At 50.4% G+C, this 11,800-nt stretch overlaps 1 long non-coding RNA gene across 1 annotated transcript; it reads right to left on the minus strand.

The window, feature by feature from the left end:
- Positions 1–6,503: 6,503 nt before the first annotated feature.
- Positions 6,504–10,218, minus strand: LOC140846141 (uncharacterized). The gene is made up of 2 exons (XR_012125060.1): positions 9,682–10,218; positions 6,504–8,382 (listed from the first exon to the last, which is right to left on the minus strand). It is a non-coding gene; the product is annotated as an uncharacterized lncRNA (long non-coding RNA).
- Positions 10,219–11,800: the final 1,582 nt, after the last annotated feature.

The following is an 11,800-nucleotide window of genomic DNA, read 5'->3' on the forward strand; positions in this document are numbered from 1 at the left end:
CAAATAGTTGCCCAATTGAAGTATTTCAAAATACACTTTCAAAAATAGCTATTGTTTATAACTAGCACTTTAGTCATAGAAACATGACTGTTTGCAAAGTATTTTAAAATATTTTGTATTGTGCAATAGTTTAAGTTTCTCTTACAATTTTGTTTATAGTGTCAAATGTTCATGAAACTCTCCTTTTAAAGGTAAAATAAAGGAACACTTGAGCCACACCTTTATTGGAATTATTACAACTTCTGAATTGTTGAAAGAAGGCCTGGATTACAGCAATGGTCTTCTAACCGATCTTCTTGTTTCCAGTCTTACCTGCTTAGAACAAATTCTCTACCCTGTAGCCAGATTGTTTTCTTAATATGGTTAATTTACTTTATACCATTTTGCTGCTTAAAACATACCATTGGTTTTCCATTAAGGTTTTTTGAGTCTTTTAATATATATCACAAATATTTTAGACCAATTGCATTTTTTTGTGTGTAACATATTTACAAAACAAAAGAATATTATGATATGTACAGATGAAACAGCAAATATGATCAACAACAGACTCTGTCGCAGTAGATATTAAAAAGAAATGCAAAACCTGTTCATCTGCACACGCTGAATTTTGAGATAAACAGAGGGCCAGAATTATAACAGATCCAGAAAAGGAATGTGGAGAAAAATCCCCAAATTTTAGAACAAAATTCAAGCGCCTGACCATGGTTGTCTTGGCTCTAGATCCTAAAGGGAGCAGAGTGACTTCCTTTCCCCTTGTCCTGCACTGCGTCTCTTAGTTGCAAGATGCTTTCTGTGGGCTTGTTAACCTCTGAGGGTGCCCTTGGCCTTCCTCTCCAAGGAGGATCCTTAGCTGACTAGATGGTAGGTAGAGGATGCTGGGTGGAGAAGTCAGAGAGAATAGGTGCTCCAATAAGAAAAAGTGGGGGGCTGGGGGCACAGCTGCTTGGATCAGGGTGGAGCAGGTGTGGGAGAAAGGTGTGCAGTGGTGGGGGATCTGCCATCACAGAGGAACTCTGACAGGCAGTCCTTTGTCTTCCCACAGAAAAAGATGAATTCTTTGCTGACACTTCATAGAACTAGGCTGACTTGTAGGGAACAGTGGGAACGAGGTCAGAGGTTGCCAACAGGATCAAGTTACTCGCTTTAAGGTGGCAATCTGCACCCAGATCTGCATGTGCCGGGGGGTGGGGGGGCAGTCTGGGCGAATCTGGGTGTCTGTGGTCTGGCCTTCTCTGATTTCCATGGATGTCCTTATCTTCAGAACCTGATGACAGGTATTTGCAAATGGCTAAAGTGAGAGAAATGATACAGATTGTAAAGTTTTAGCTTTGTGGGCTGTCACCTCCGAGGAACAAGAGCCTCCCTCTGGTGCAGCCTGCTTGGTGTTAGGCTAGCTGAGAGGCGGGCTGCTGCTCTCACTGGTGTTTCAGGCTAGTCCCTGAAGGCCTCTGGGGCTGGCTGCTTCTGGCTTTCTGTGCTTCAGCAGGCAGGACTGCAATTCGGCCAGTCCCTTCATCGGTGCAGCACTCCTCAGGGGGTGTGGTTGAGCAGGAGCTCAGGGTGACACTTTATTTCTGAGGTGGGTGACTAACAAGGGAGGTGTCAGGGCTCTGCTTGTACGTCTTTTACAAGGGTGAGAAGAGGCAGTCAGTGGAGCCACACCTTATCACAGTGAGCAGAGCACAACTGCAGGGGCCTGGGGCACTGCGGTTCAGCGTGGCAGGTAAACTTTAAGAGCCTGGAAATTTCCACTATCAATTCCTTGGGCTTAAACATGTTTTAACTAAAAGCCATGTTATGACACTGCATCTAGGTACATCTCTGTTGATTATCAAAGTATTATGTGCGAGCTTGTGGTAAAATCTCATAATGCAGTAAATATGGCCAGGGTGTCCTATCCAGGGGCTGCCTCAGACCTGGGGGGCTACCGAGGGACTTGCTCTCTGTTCCAGGCCTCCAGCTCACCCCAGAGACCTGCTGTGCCTTGCCTCCCAAGGGCCCTGCTTTCCTCCCCAGAATCACCCTTTGCCTTCCCTCCAGCCCTCCTTGAAGTCATACAGGATTTCCACAATTTCCTCAAATGAAACGTGCCTGGCTTTTTCTTACCTCGAGAACTTTACACACAGGGGTCTCTCCGGAGGGGCTCATTTTATTTCCTCCCATGGCATGTTTTCCTGGACTGTTCCCTCTGACCCACTAACCTGTGTCTGTTCCCACTTGTAGGGCACCCATAATGTTGTATCTTTACATGCCTCAAACACCTGACAGCCGTGTCCCCAAAATGTGTGTCTTCAAAGGTTTCTGGGCTCTTCCTTCTTGTGGATTCTCCCCAGGGCTTTGGAATCGTGGGGCTCACGAGCAGCGTGCGAGGCCTGCCGGATCCCAGGAATGCCCTCCCTGTATTGCAGCCTGTCACCCTCCTGTTTTCCTCTCCTACCTGCCTAATTATTTCTTTTAGTTTCCTTTGTGGCAAAGAGTAAAGGAAACCCATTTAAGACTGTGTTGGGAGGCTCTGAGGGTGACCTCTCAGGGTGCACCACTCCCTGCAGCCAAGTAGCCTACAGAAGGAAGATGGAATTATCCTGACCCTGTAGGGCGCTGCTCGCTAGGAATCCATCTCCTCCTCTTAAGATAAGGAGGAAGATTGTTCCCTGCTCAGCCAGCAGGTGCCAGCCACCTCCTGCCGCCAAGGAGCAGCCGCCCCAACCTCAACCCTCGCTCTTCTCCAGGGAACTTTGGTTCAGAACGACCCTCCCCAGTTTCCCTGACGCCTAATAAAGGCTCAGTTGCCTTCATCTCTTCGGACTTGCCTGTGGTTGGCTGTAGTTTGCGTGTTCCCGAGTAAACCATCTTTGCCAGTAAAATAACAGGCTCTTTTATTTCTTAGGTTGACAGCTTCTACTTTCCCAAGTAGGGTTCTCTAGTAAGGACTTTCTTTTGATTCTACCGCATCCTCTCTCTGGTTGATTTCATCCATGTCTATGGCTCTGTTGACCTTAGAAGTATAATAGCCAGTTATTTTACAAGCAAAACGGGTTTATCTGGGAACAGCAAGGGAACTGTAATTTGGGACAAGCAAGCTGTAGCAAAGCCATAGGCAAGCCCGTGGGCCAGTTCATGGGTGTGTCCATGGGCATGTCCACGGGTCAGCCCTGAGAGCAAGTGAGAGGGACGGGGGAGTTGGGGCTGCTGTAAGCAACAGCCCGTTGGAGGAACGTGGAAGTCCCACGTGTGATGGCTGCTCGAGGGCTGTGTTGAGCTTCTCATCAGCTGGGCTGCTGCTGGGGGTGGCAGAAAAGTCCCTCTGCTGGAGGTAAATGGGTCTCTCCCAGTGGGGTCTGCAAAGGACAGCAAGAAGTGGTGGCTGCAGTCCCCGTCCCCGGCTCCATGCTCAGTGAGGTCCCCTTTGTCAGGTTCATGGCTCCAACCACTGTTTTTACCCCAAGTGGGGTTTGGGAATTTCTGGACTGAAAGGTTGGCTTAGTAGTCAATGTAATTCACCATTTAAAGTAAAAATTTTAAAGCTCGTGATCATCTCAATAGATGCAGAAAAGGCATCTGACAAAAGCCAACATCCATTCCTGCTAAAAGCTGTCAGCTAACTAGGAACAGGAGAGAACTTCCTTAGCATAATCAAGGTCACTTATGACGTATCTACGGCTAACATACTTGGTGGAGAAAGGCCCAGTGCTTTATTCCTAAGATGAGAAGCTAGGCAAGGATGTCTGATCCCACCACTACTACTCAACATTATACTAGAGTTTCAGTGCAATAAGGCAAGAAAAAGAAATAAAAGATGTCTGATTGGAATTGGAGACAAAAAGTTATCTTTATTTTTAGATAACATGATCATCTAGGTAGAAAGTATCACAGAATCTATGAAAAGGTTGTTAGAACAAATGATCACATTCTATACATTAGCAATAAACAGCTGAATAGGAAATTGAAAAAAGTTAAACTACTGTTTATAATAATACCCAAAAATATGAAGCAGTCAATCAATCTGACATAAGATGGGTAAAACCTGTGCACTAAAAACTACAGAGCACCCTGAGAGAGATTAAAGATCTAAATAAATGGAGAGATGAGTCATGGATTAGACGATTCAACATTGATATGATGCCACTTCTCCCTGTGGTAAAATACTTTCAGAAGTTTATTAAACTGTACAGCCTGCAAATCTGTGCTCCCCGCCTTCACCCTCCCAGCTTCTCACCTCAGCTTCTCCAAGCTGCCGATTCAGCATCGAAAAGCCTTTGAGCACATTCTCACCAGGAAGGGAGAGGCTGAATATTTTCCTTTTTATTTAGACTTTGAGTGAAATGGGCCAAAAGTCATTTTTAAATCAGCAGGAAGGGAAAGAGACGCTATGAGACTGTATATATGTATACGTATGCATATTTATATCTGTAATTAAGCTCTGAGATCCAAAGAACTTTCTCATTAATAAAATATAAGCGAAGCAGCCAGAAGACACACTGGGAATGAAGCACTCTGAGCGAGTTGTGCGAGGGCCGGGGGCTCTGGGTCTCTCGTGCAGCTCCGGTCCTGGTCGGCTGCACTGTCCGGTCCCACTGGGCCAGGAGGGCGTTTCTGGCCCCGTCCCACTTCCCTGGTCCCATTAGTCAGAACTGGTAGGGGCTGCAGGGTCCAGACCACACCCCCAGGGCCAGAGCAGGGCGGGTCAGCGGGAGCCGTGGGATGCTGGGCTTGGCCCCTGTGAAGGCCCCTGGCTCGTCCGTGTATGTGATGTGACCTGTCTGCAAGGTCTGGCTCTGGCCGAACCTGAGGGAGCAAAGGGGCACCTTGGTGGAGAGCCTCACTGGGAGTGGGGGCCCCGTGTTCTTATCTCCTGAGGAAAGTGCCGTCCGAATCAGCACCAGGATACCCTCTTCTCCTCCCAGAGCGTTGAATTTATTGCTGGTTCTTGGGCAGCAAATGAGTTGATTTTTCCCCCTCCTTCCTAATGTCTTTGGTCCCTTGCCTTTTGGCCACATGGCCAGGAGGGACTGAGCCTGGGGACTCCCAGCACCTGGGTGACTTAGCTTCCTTGTGGACACGTGGTTTTCCACAAGGACACGTGGTTATATGACAGGATCTGCCCAGGGCTAGATTTTTACACCCACATGTTTAAAATTGGGATGATGTGTGGCTTTAGTATTACTACGATTCTTTAACATTAAGTGTTTCATACGTTCAGTCTTAGTTTTGAAAAAGGTTCCTAATTGACATGTGTTTCTCCTTTTCACGGTTTTTGACACTAGACCCCCAAAATCATTAGTTGTAGTGTCGTACAAGAGAACCTTAATGTGTAGGAACATCTATTTTGGTAACAATAATAGCTAATGTTTATTGAGTACTTGCTTCGGGCTGCGCCCTCTGTGGAAGGGTGTGTTTTTAGCCATTTAATCTTAATAACATCTGAATGGCAGGTGCTAGTTTTATCTCTATTTTAAAAGACAAGGAAATTGAGACAAAGAAGGTAAGCGATGTGTCCAGGGTCCCCGCAAGGACCCAGGGCGGTGAGGGTGGCCCTAGAGCCCACACCTGGAGCCCCTGGGCACAGCCCTCAGTGTCAGTGGCCTCCCCTGCCCCTCCTCCCCACGCTCTGTCTGCTCTGGGCCTCGCCGGGGCCTTGGGAGCACTGTGGCCTGGGAGCGCCGCACCTTGGGACACGAGCTCCAGCGCTTTCAAGTGCACGTGCTCCTGTGTGTGAGGGAGGAAAGCAGGCTGGACGTGTAATGTATTTATTTGGTGTTTCCAGTTTTGTGTAGTTATGGCATTGACACACACACACACACACACACACACGTGCACACACACACATGCACACACCCTCCCTCATGGAGATTTTAGACATTCATTTGTGAAATGAAGGTATGGATGAAATAAAAAACCCAGGTTTCCTCTGTAAGGACCCATGTCTCCATCCGATCTCAGAATTGCAGCTCCTGATTCTCTTAGTGTAAATGTCCAGGAAGCCAGTTGTCACTGTATTTCACATATCAGACTTAAAAATTTTCATTTGGGAATCTTTGGAACCGTCTGCGTAATCCTTACTGTAGAATCAGTGGAAAGATCTCTTTTAGCCCCGATGTGTGTGTGGGTCTCCAGATTCTCACGTTTTCCCAGTTTACTGGGGAAGGAATCAGCTGGCAGACTGGGGTGCATATGGTGCCCTAAACAAATCATGACAGCATCGAAGATGGGAGAGTCCTGCTTCCCATCCTTCTCTGAAACAACTTCCCATCGGCCGGTGACTAGGAAGATGGGACATTTCTTTATACTAAGAGTAAAACTGTATGTATGTTTTTACCAAGAGTAAAAAAGTATGAACTTGGATCATATTTAATATAACATAGTCTTATTTATTATTTGTTATCTATTATATTTAATATAACATAGTCTTATTTATTATTTATTATCTATTATATTTAATATCAGTGGTGCTGAGGTTGAGAAAGGGCCCTGATGCTTGTCCAGTGAGCTCCCGTCCCATCAGCCACTTGTTGGAGGCCTATAACCATGAGGAGGAGGGGAACAAGGGGCCCCAGTGGTAATCTTGCTGCACAGATGACGCAGCTCATGGAGAGCAAGCGCCTCTTCTCCGTGGCAGACAGAGTCCACGGGAGGTGCTGCCTCAAAGCGCATTGCGAGCTGGTGGCCTCTGCTTCCCCAGCTCCGGAAGGACCTCCCACGAGACGAGGGCGAGGACGGAATGCCTCTGGATTCAAGGCATCTGTGTCCCTGGCCCCACACAGAGGACGTGTCTGGGGCCCCCAAGGTTGCAGTGCTCCCCTTCAAGTTGGAAATAAACCCCTCCTCGTGGCGGCTGTGTTTCTCCTAAATAGCGAAGCTCAGAGATTGGAATTTTTTTAGACCTCACTTTGCTGTGTCTGCTAAGGGCAGGGAAAGTATGTGGCTCATGCTGGGCACCCTCAGCTGTGTCTTTCCTTTTTATTGATGGCTTGAGAAGGGGTGGGAAGCAGGCTTTGAAGGGAAGGCAGGGGCTGGTTAAGAAAACATGAGACTCTGTTCTGGGAACAGGGTGAAAAGACCTGGGATTATTTCCAGGGTTAGGGAATCTCTGCTCTTCTGCCTTGACTCCAGTCAGTTATAACAGGAGGACGGCTAAGTATGTGCCTGTGGAATGTTCCCCAAGAGGCTGTTCTGCAAACAGAGGAAAAACAGGCATATTACATAACAGAGCTTGCGGTTCATTATTGCCGTGTGGGGTGGCGTGGGCAGGGGAGGGGGACGTTGGGCTCACACTCTGCCTCTGGCTGCCAGCTGCATCTGCCAGAGCGGCCTAGGCGTGATGCGTTCCCATGTGTGTTTGCTGAGTGAATTAATGAACAAATGGGTTGAACAAAAGTTCAGACCTGGTTCCACTATTTTCCTATTTTGCGATCAAAATGGTATTGACCTGCCTTGCCAGGCTGATGAGCAACGCATTACCAGCGTTAACAGTCTTCAGAGCACAAGAGGCCCTATGTTGGAGTCTGTGAAACTTAAAACGTGCTCACATGCAGCCTGCTGGTGTTTAAATCCCATTTGTTTTTCATTTTGCAGAGAAAGCTCACAGTGAAAAGGCCAGAACTATCAGGTTTCTCTTCCCTGGAATATGCTCTGACTAACAGGACTTGCAAGATGAAAGCTTATGTAACACATTTTTCAAAAACCCCTGTCTGAACATCCGTTGGGCCATGCAACCTCTCTTAGAGAAGAGAGAAGGGGTGGGTGGGTGGAGTGGCTGATGTTTGGAACATTGTGTCTACAGCCCACAGGGCCTTTGGGTATAATTCTGCTCCCACATGATGACCTTATGGGAAAGGGACCCCCTCGTGTGGGTGACCCCCAGTCTGACTGCGTCTCGCTGGCCTGCCATCTGTTGCCTGCCTGGGTGGACTTTCCGATGTGGCGGCGCTGGTTAGCTTACAGATTCTGGGCACGTGTTCAGCCTGTCTGTGCCCTCCAGGACTGGGGTCCCCCTCTCCCTCCTGGGACCAGCACGCTGCAGTGACTGCAGTAGGGGGAGCATTCCCAGACCACCATGGCAATGGCACATCTGGAGTCACAGCCTGTGGGGTCCTCTACCTTCCCCGGCTGAGAATGGCCTTCAAGTCCCAGTGAGGTGCCCTCCTGCAGGGGGGTCCCCTTGCCGTGGTGACGATTCAGCGTCTGCTCTCTTCTGGCTGTCAAGGAACTTGCTCGTTACGTTGACAGTCACCAAGGGCTCTCTTCTCGTAAAGTCCTATAATCTCTTATTTGAAACTCAGGGCCAGGTACATTTTGGAATTTGTAGATTTTTGGAATTGTCTCCATGACACTCCTAGTGAGAGATGAGGAAGCACCTTGTCATCTGATGCAATGAAATTTCTGCAGAACACAAGGGGGAGGATGAAGATCTCATGTCGATTCCCCTCATGTTCCCTGGCCCTATAACTTCAGTCAGGCATTGCCATCAAACGAGGTTTTGCCCATTTTCCGCCAAAGGACTTCAGACCTATATTATGGCCTCTGCACCAAAATGGTTTGAGAGCCATTTACATAGAGTGACATGCCACGTGTTTGTCATCCCAGGGCCTAGCACGGAACTGCCAGAATAGATGCTCAACAGTGCTTAGTTGTTGTGAATGAGATAATAGAGAACCATTTCATATTTAGGCCAAGCTGGTCATTTCTCCCTGAGCAAATGCAAATAAAGAAAACTGAGTTCTTAAAAATAAAAACCTCTGATTACTCCTAATGGAAATGGTCTTTTATCTCACCTAATACTTTCAGAGATATGGGAGCCCTTATTATTTTAAGCTCTTAAGGGGAATGCAGACATGCTCTACATGAGCAGAGTGCTGTTTGGACGGCCTGCTGCAGGCGGGCGGCAGTGAGGCCAGGACAAGGCCGTAAGGTGCGTGACGTGGATGTGATGTCTTAATACCAAACGTGCATCGGTGGCATCCGGGCTCAAAGGCTGGAGGTTCCTCCTTGCCTGGCCTTCAAACCATTCCCATCACGCACATTTCCTGATTACAGGGTTTCTCCATCAATAAGTCTGAATGGCAAAGACAGTCATTTGTCCCTCTTGGTTTGGAGTTGACAGAGTATTTGACAGCTACTCATACAGCACACGCAACCGTCATTCACCATCACTGGTGATGTCGCCCAGTTAATAGGACTTAATTACAAGATCCTATCCCATGAGAATTGGAAGGCAGCTGAGAGGCAACCTAATTTGCAGCCTTTGCATTTGATAAGTGAACATTTGAGGTCTGGAAAGAGAAAAGTGACTTGCCCAGAAAATCGAGGAGCTGAAACCATGACTGACCCCAGGCTCAGTTTTCCTTTGCCCCCCAAGCTCCCAGGGTGTAGGGGTGATACGGATAGAACCCTCTTGGACACAGAGGGAGGCAGTGGTGCATTTAGGGCTGATTATGACATCCACACCCGCTGCAGCCTGGCCACCTGGGCTGTCGCAGGTGACCAGGTTTAGAGAGCAGAAGTCCTTCCAGGATTCCAGAAAGTGAACCGGTTTGCATGACTGGAATCTGTGTTATGGGAGGGAGAGGACTTCGCTTCCCAGATCCCTGCTTCACCACCTGCCCACTGAGCTGGGACCCATCAGGCCTGCTTTGCCGTGGAACGGTCTCCCTCCTGCTGTCCCCAGGGACGGCCACTCACCGAGGACCTCCACAGGCCGCCCACATCGTCGTCCCGCTCGAAGCAGGTGGGCTGCAGCCCCTCCTCCAGGCAGCTGCGGACGGAGGCCAGGCTGCTGACGCCGGCCCCCACGATGGCCGCACGCTTCCCCGTGTTGCTGGCAGGAGCGTCTGCGGGCAGCTGCTTCAGCAGCGCGTCCCTCAGAACCTAGGGCTTCTCCGTGGACCCGCGGCAGGTCCCTCACCTCAACACAGGGAGACACAGATGCACATTAACACATCATCTCGTTTTTACCACCCGGGCTCTAGTGAGACCCTGGGCCTAGTTTCTCCCGGATTCCTCAGGGTGCCAAGAGGCAGTGAGCTTGGGAGGGAAGGGCCTTGAAGGTCAGCCCCACACTGTCGATTACAGAGGAAGGAACCTGCACCCAGGACAGCCGTTGCTCCTGCAGGTCTGGAGCTAACAAGCAAAGGGGGGAGCCAGCACCCAGGCCTTCACAAGGCACTGCACCCCCTGGGGCGCTCGCTCTGGGGACCTCAGCCCTCCACCGCCTCCCTCCTGGGAGAGCCCAGCTCTCCAAATGCCGGGGAGAGTGGCTTTTAACACCTGGGGGTGGGGGAGGAGTTATTAGCCTTAAAGTAAAAAATCCTTTTCTTTGTAGTTTTCAGGGTGTGGAGCCTGGAAAACCTGGACGAGAAGGGAGAGCAGGGCGGGGGTGGGAGTTCAGGAGGGAAAGAAGGGAGGCAGGAGGGAGGTCCCGGCCCTGGTTTCAAAAACGGGGGCCTGCCAGTGCTCCCTGAGGCTGGGAGATGGGACGTCCTGGGAGGCTGAAGGGGCGGTGGTCTCCTGTGCTTACTCTGGGCCCATGGTTCATATCAGTAGAGGCTGTGTGCTGCTCCGTACCGATGACTTTGTTGTACCAATACTGAAAAAATGAGCTCGTATTTCTGGAAACTTAGCTGGGCGTGATCCGCGGAGCCGAGTCAACTCTCAGAGACGAGTTTGCAAAGTTAGCAACTCGAAGCACAGGGTCAGGAGTGACCAGGTGGGGCCCCGGGCACCCCCCACCCACCTTCCCTGCCTCTGTGTATCTCTGACCTCCCCACCCCTCCCTCCCCTTCTATCTGCTCCTCCCCACAGCAGCTGGGCTCCCAGAAGCCCTTCCTGCTCCTGAAAATACCTACACTCAGGACCTACCCTCTGCTGTACGTTTTGTGGTAATTTTTAGAGGACTTCAGATGTCTGTACAATGGGTAAATTGAACTGGAAAATTACTAAAGGCCTTTCAACGTTCTGTGGTTCTCTCAATTCACCGAGTGAACCTCACAGAAAGCATAAGCTGGGATTGCCTAAGGGGCTCTCGCTTGTGCGCCCCCACCTCAGAGAGCTGCTTTACCCCAGGGGCTGAGAGCCCCGTGCTGTGGGACACGCCCACTGGGCCCAGTGGGTGAGCCCAGAAAATGGGGCCCGAGGGAGAGACCCCCTCAGTGAGCTGTGTCCCTTTGGCTGCTTCCCGCTGCAGTGCTGACGGCTCCGTCCGACCCCAGGGACAGCAGCCAGGGGCCCGTGGACCCTGGTGCGCTGACCCTGCCTGGGGGATCCAGACACCACCTGGCCGGCAGCTGCTCAGGGGCTTGGCCCGATCTGGGGGACGCAGCCTGTGTGAGGTCCCCTGGGGGCTCGGGGGGGCTGAGGGAGGGGGTGGTGAGGTCCCGTCCAGAGGGGCCCAGGCTCCACAGTCCTTTACTTGTGCCTTGCTTCAATGGTTAGATGGTGAAGGCCACGGCTTCCTCATCTTCTCACCCCTCTGCCTAGGGCACTGCTAAGCACACAGCAAGTGTTCAATGAATGCGTTCTATTTAATTGGCTGTTTAACTTGGGAAATAAAGAGCTCCACTCCTCCATAGGTTCTGGGGAAATTCAAGAGGTTGCTGTCTGCGTCCCTCCCCTGGAGGTGATGGAGAAAGTGCCCCGGGAAGGTGCGCCGGGTCAGGACCTGGGCTGCTGGAACCTCGGATCCCCGCTTCCCTGCCGTTGGCGGTTTGGGCTTTGAATGGCGGCCAGAGCAGAGGCTGCACGAACAGGCTGCCTGCCGCCTGCCGCCCTGGGCAGCCGACTCGGATCTGGGGTCTGGAGTTAC

The sequence above is a fragment of the Manis javanica genome, chromosome 14, assembly GCF_040802235.1.
Source record: "Manis javanica isolate MJ-LG chromosome 14, MJ_LKY, whole genome shotgun sequence".
NCBI classification, from domain to species: Eukaryota; Metazoa; Chordata; class Mammalia; order Pholidota; family Manidae; genus Manis; species Manis javanica.